Source organism: Lepisosteus oculatus, chromosome 14, assembly GCF_040954835.1.
Source record: "Lepisosteus oculatus isolate fLepOcu1 chromosome 14, fLepOcu1.hap2, whole genome shotgun sequence".
Lineage (NCBI taxonomy): Eukaryota > Metazoa > Chordata > Actinopteri > Semionotiformes > Lepisosteidae > Lepisosteus > Lepisosteus oculatus.
The window spans coordinates 29,330,046-29,335,045 of NC_090709.1; the positions used below are offsets into that span (position 1 = coordinate 29,330,046).

At 52.4% G+C, this 5,000-nt stretch overlaps 4 non-coding genes and 4 pseudogenes across 4 annotated transcripts; all 8 read right to left on the reverse strand.

Moving 5' to 3' along the window:
* Window positions 1-389: 389 nt before the first annotated feature.
* Window positions 390-508, reverse strand: LOC138244788 (5S ribosomal RNA). The gene has a single exon (XR_011193403.1). It is a non-coding gene; the product is annotated as a 5S ribosomal RNA (ribosomal RNA).
* A 537-nt stretch (window positions 509-1,045) lies between these two features.
* Window positions 1,046-1,164, reverse strand: LOC138245224 (5S ribosomal RNA). Its single transcript, XR_011193837.1, has one exon. It is a non-coding gene; the product is annotated as a 5S ribosomal RNA (ribosomal RNA).
* Window positions 1,165-1,701: 537 nt separating this feature from the next.
* On the reverse strand, window positions 1,702-1,820 carry LOC138217950 (5S ribosomal RNA; annotated as a pseudogene).
* A 537-nt stretch (window positions 1,821-2,357) lies between these two features.
* On the reverse strand, window positions 2,358-2,476 carry LOC138216420 (5S ribosomal RNA). The gene has a single exon (XR_011180132.1). It is a non-coding gene; the product is annotated as a 5S ribosomal RNA (ribosomal RNA).
* Window positions 2,477-3,013: 537 nt separating this feature from the next.
* On the reverse strand, window positions 3,014-3,132 carry LOC138218551 (5S ribosomal RNA; annotated as a pseudogene).
* Window positions 3,133-3,669: 537 nt separating this feature from the next.
* Window positions 3,670-3,788, reverse strand: LOC138216165 (5S ribosomal RNA). The gene has a single exon (XR_011179877.1). It is a non-coding gene; the product is annotated as a 5S ribosomal RNA (ribosomal RNA).
* A 536-nt stretch (window positions 3,789-4,324) lies between these two features.
* On the reverse strand, window positions 4,325-4,433 carry LOC138218870 (5S ribosomal RNA; annotated as a pseudogene).
* A 537-nt stretch (window positions 4,434-4,970) lies between these two features.
* LOC138218715 (5S ribosomal RNA) overlaps window positions 4,971-5,000 on the reverse strand; it is a 118-nt pseudogene continuing 88 nt past the window's right edge.

A 5,000-nucleotide genomic window follows, 5' to 3' on the forward strand; every position in this document is an offset into this window, starting at 1 on the left:
TTCACTCTTGCTTCCTTCCAATGAGGACGGAGCTGCGGGAGAAAGGGCGCTATAGAGGATCGCTGTGGAGAGCTGCTGCTGTGCTTTGACATCTGAGCTCTGTGGAAAACGATCTCAATACAATTCTGAAAAACGCGACTCTCCGAACGCCAGCCGAACAAGTCTCCACAGCCGAAGCGCTGTGTCTCTTTTCAGCTGGCGATAAACCTTTCCTCGATCCTTTGCGGACTTGTAAAACTGTTCCTGATCAGAATAAAAAACGCTCACGCTAATACACAAGCACCCGTGTCTCGCCAAAGCTGACAAATAAAGAGACGGACAAGCCGCACTGCACGTGTGAACAGGGGAATGAGCGAGCGAGCGGGGATAGGGCGCCTCCTGCGCTTAAAAGCTTACAGCACCTGGTATTCCCAGGCGGTCTCCCATCCAAGTACTAACCAGGCCCATCCCTGTTTAGCTTCCGAGATCAGACGAGATCAGGCATGCTCAAGGTGGTGTGGCCGTAAGCGAGAGCAAGGCTCGCTGGCACCCTTCTTATTGAGAGGACAGCTCCGTCACCTCTTTTACGACGCTGCTTTTTTTCCCTTGCGTTTTTCTCTTCTTCCCACGTTCTCTCTCTTCACTGCCTTCGTCCCCGCTCTATTTCACTTCAGCCTTTCACTCTTGCTTCCTTCCAATGAGGACGGAGCTGCGGGAGAAAGGGCACTATAGAGGATCGCTGTGGAGAGCTGCTGCTGTGCTTTGACATCTGAGCTCTGTGGAAAACGATCTCAATACAATTCTGAAAAACGCGACTCTCCGAACGCCAGCCGAACAAGTCTCCACAGCCGAAGCGCTGTGTCTCTTTTCAGCTGGCGATAAACCTTTCCTCGATCCTTTGCGGACTTGTAAAACTGTTCCTGATCAGAATAAAAAACGCTCACGCTAATACACAAGCACCCGTGTCTCGCCAAAGCTGACAAATAAACAGACGGACAAGCTGCACTGCACGTGTGAACAGGGGAATGAGCGAGCGAGCGGGGATAGGGCGCCTCCTGCGCTTAAAAGCTTACAGCACCTGGTATTCCCAGGCGGTCTCCCATCCAAGTACTAACCAGGCCCATCCCTGTTTAGCTTCCGAGATCAGACGAGATCAGGTGTGCTCAAGGGGGTGTGGCCGTAAGCGAGAGCAAGGCTCGCTGGCACCCTTCTTATTGAGAGGACAGCTCCGTCACCTCTTTTACGACGCTGCTTTTTTTCCCTTGCGTTTTTCTCTTCTTCCCACGTTCTCTCTCTTCACTGCCTTCATCCCCGCTCTATTTCACTTCAGCCTTTCACTCTTGCTTCCTTCCAATGAGGACGGAGCTGCGGGAGAAAGGGCGCTATAGAGGATCGCTGTGGAGAGCTGCTGCTGTGCTTTGACATCTGAGCTCTGTGGAAAACGATCTCAATACAATTCTGAAAAACGCGACTCTCCGAACGCCAGCCGAACAAGTCTCCACAGCCGAAGCGCTGTGTCTCTTTTCAGCTGGCGATAAACCTTTCCTCGATCCTTTGCGGACTTGTAAAACTGTTCATGATCAGAATAAAAAACGCTCACGCTAATACACAAGCACCCGCGTCTCGCCAAAGCTGACAAATAAACAGACGGACAAGCCGCACTGCACGTGTGAACAGGGGAATGAGCGAGCGAGCGGGGATAGGGCGCCTCCTGCGCTTAAAAGCTTACAGGACCTGGTATTCCCAGGCGGTCTCCCATCCAAGTACTAACCAGGTCCATCCCTGTTTAGCTTCCGAGATCAGACGAGATCAGGCGTGCTCAAGGGGGTGTGGCCGTAAGCAAGAGCAAGGCTCGCTGGCACCCTTCTTATTGAGAGGACAGCTCCGTCACCTCTTTTATGACGCTGCTCTTTTTCCCTTGCGTTTTTCTCTTCTTCCCACATTCTCTCTCTTCACTGCCTTCGTCCCCGCTCTATTTCACTTCAGCCTTTCACTCTTGCTTCCTTCCAATGAGGACGGAGCTGCGGGAGAAAGGGCGCTATAGAGGATCGCTGTGGAGAGCTGCTGCTGTGCTTTGACATCTGAGCTCTGTGGAAAACGATCTCAATACAATTCTGAAAAACGCGACTCTCCAAACGCCAGCCGAACAAGTCTCCACAGCCGAAGCGCTGTGTCTCTTTTCAGCTGGCGATAAACCTTTCCTCGATCCTTTGCGGACTTGTAAAACTGTTCCTGATCAGAATAAAAAACGCTCACGCTAATACACAAGCACCCGTGTCTCCCCAAAGCTGACAAATAAACAGACGGACAAGCCGCACTGCACGTGTGAACAGGGGAATGAGCGAGCGAGCGGGGATAGGGCGCCTCCTGCGCTTAAAAGCTTACAGCACCTGGTATTCCCAGGCGGTCTCCCATCCAAGTACTAACCAGGCCCATCCCTGTTTAGCTTCCGAGATCAGACGAGATCAGGCGTGCTCAAGGGGGTGTGGCCGAAAGCGAGAGCAAGGCTCGCTGGCACCCTTCTTATTGAGAGGACAGCTCCGTCACCTCTTTTACGACGCTGCTCTATTTCCCTTGCGTTTTTCTCTTCTTCGCACGTTCTCTCTCTTCACTGCCTTCGTCCCCGCTCTATTTCACTTCAGCCTTTCACTCTTGCTTCCTTCCAATGAGGACGGAGCTGCGGGAGAAAGGGCGCTATAGAGGATCGCTGTGGAGAGCTGCTGCTGTGCTTTGACATCTGAGCTCTGTGGAAAACGATCTCAATACAATTCTGAAAAACGCGACTCTCCGAACGCCAGCCGAACAAGTCTCCACAGCCGAAGCGCTGTGTCTCTTTTCAGCTGGCGATAAACCTTTCCTCGATCCTTTGCGGACTTGTTAAACTGTTCCTGATCAGAATAAAAAACGCTCACGCTAATACACAAGCACCCGTGTCTCGCCAAAGCTGACAAATAAACAGACGGACAAGCCGCACTGCACGTATGAACAGGGGAATGAGCGAGCGAGCGGGGATAGGGCGCCTCCTGCGCTTAAAAGCTTACAGCACCTGGTATTCCCAGGCGGTCCCCCATACAAGTACTAACCAAGCCCATCCCTGTTTAGCTTCCGAGATCAGACGAGATCAGGCGTGCTCAAGTGGGTGTGGCCATAAGCGAGTGCAAGGCTCGCTGGCACCCTTCTTATTGAGAGGACAGCTCCGTCACCTCTTTTACGACGCTGCTTTTTTTCCCTTGCGTTTTTCTCTTCTTCCCACGTTCTCTCTCTTCACTGCCTTCGTCCCTGCTCTATTTCACTTCAGCCTTTCACTCTTGCTTCCTTCCAATGAGGACGGAGCTGCGGGAGAAAGGGCGCTATAGAGGATCGCTGTGGAGAGCTGCTGCTGTGCTTTGACATCTGAGCTCTGTGGAAAACGATCTCAATACAATTCTGAAAAACGCGACTCTCCGAACGCCAGCCGAACAAGTCTCCACAGCCGAAGCGCTGTGTCTCTTTTCAGCTGGCGATAAACCTTTCCTCGATCCTTTGCGGACTTGTAAAACTGTTCCTGATCAGAATAAAAAACGCTCACGCTAATACACAAGCACCCGTGTCTCGCCAAAGCTGACAAATAAACAGACGGACAAGCCGCACTGCACGTGTGAACAGGGGAATGAGCGAGCGAGCGGGGATAGGGCGCCTCCTGCGCTTAAAAGCTTACAGCACCTGGTATTCCCAGGCGGTCTCCCATCCAAGTACTAACCAGGCCCATCCCTGTTTAGCTTCCGAGATCAGACGAGATCAGGCGTGCACAAGGGGGTGTGGCCATAAGCGAGAGCAAGGCTCGCTGGCACCCTTCTTATTGAGAGGACAGCTCCGTCACCTCTTTTACGACGCTGCTTTTTTCCCTTGCGTTTTTCTCTTCTTCCCACGTTCTCTCTCTTCACAGCCTTCGTCCCCGCTCTATTTCACTTCAGCCTTTCACTCTTGCTTCCTTCCAATGAGGACGGAGCTGCGGGAGAAAGGGCGCTATAGAGGATCGCTGTGGAGAGCTGCTGCTGTGCTTTGACATCTGAGCTCTGTGGAAAACGATCTCAATACAATTCTGAAAAACGCGACTCTCCGAACGCCAGCCGAACAAGTCTCCACAGCCGAAGCGCTGTGTCTCTTTTCAGCTGGCGATAAACCTTTCTTCGATCCTTTGCGGACTTGTAAAACTGTTCCTGATCAGAATAAAAAACGCTCACGCTAATACACAAGCACCCGTGTCTCGCCAAAGCTGACAAATAAACAGACGGACAAGCCGCACTGCACGTGTGAACAGGGGAATGAGCGAGCGAGCGGGGATAGGGCGCCTCCTTCGCTTAAAAGCTTACAGCACCTGGTATTCCCAGGCGGTCTCCCATCCAAGTACTAACCAGGCCCATCCCTGTTTAGCTTCCGAGATCAGGCGTGCTCAAGGGGGTGTGGCCGTAAGCGAGAGCAAGGCTCGCTGGCACCCCTCTTATTGAGAGGACAGCTCCGTCACCTCTTTTACGACGCTGCTTTTTTTCCCTTGCGTTTTTCTCTTCTTCCCACGTTCTCTCTCTTCACTGCCTTCGTCCCCGCTCTATTTCACTTCAGCCTTTCACTCTTGCTTCCTTCCAATGAGGACGGAGCTGCGGGAGAAAGGGCGCTATAGAGGATCGCTGTGGAGAGCTGCTGCTGTGCTTTGACATCTGAGCTCTGTGGAAAACGATCTCAATACAATTCTGAAAAACGCGACTCTCCGAACGCCAGCCGAACAAGTCTCCACAGCCGAAGCGCTGTGTCTCTTTTCAGCTGGCGATAAACCTTTCCTCGATCCTTTGCGGACTTGTAAAACTGTTCCTGATCAGAATAAAAAACGCTCACGCTAATACACAAGCACCCGTGTCTCGCCAAAGCTGACAAATAAACAGACGGACAAGCCTCACTGCACGTGTGAACAGGGGAATGAGCGAGCGAGCGGGGATAGGGCGCCTCCTGCGCTTAAAAGCTTACAGCACATGGTACTCCCAGGCGGT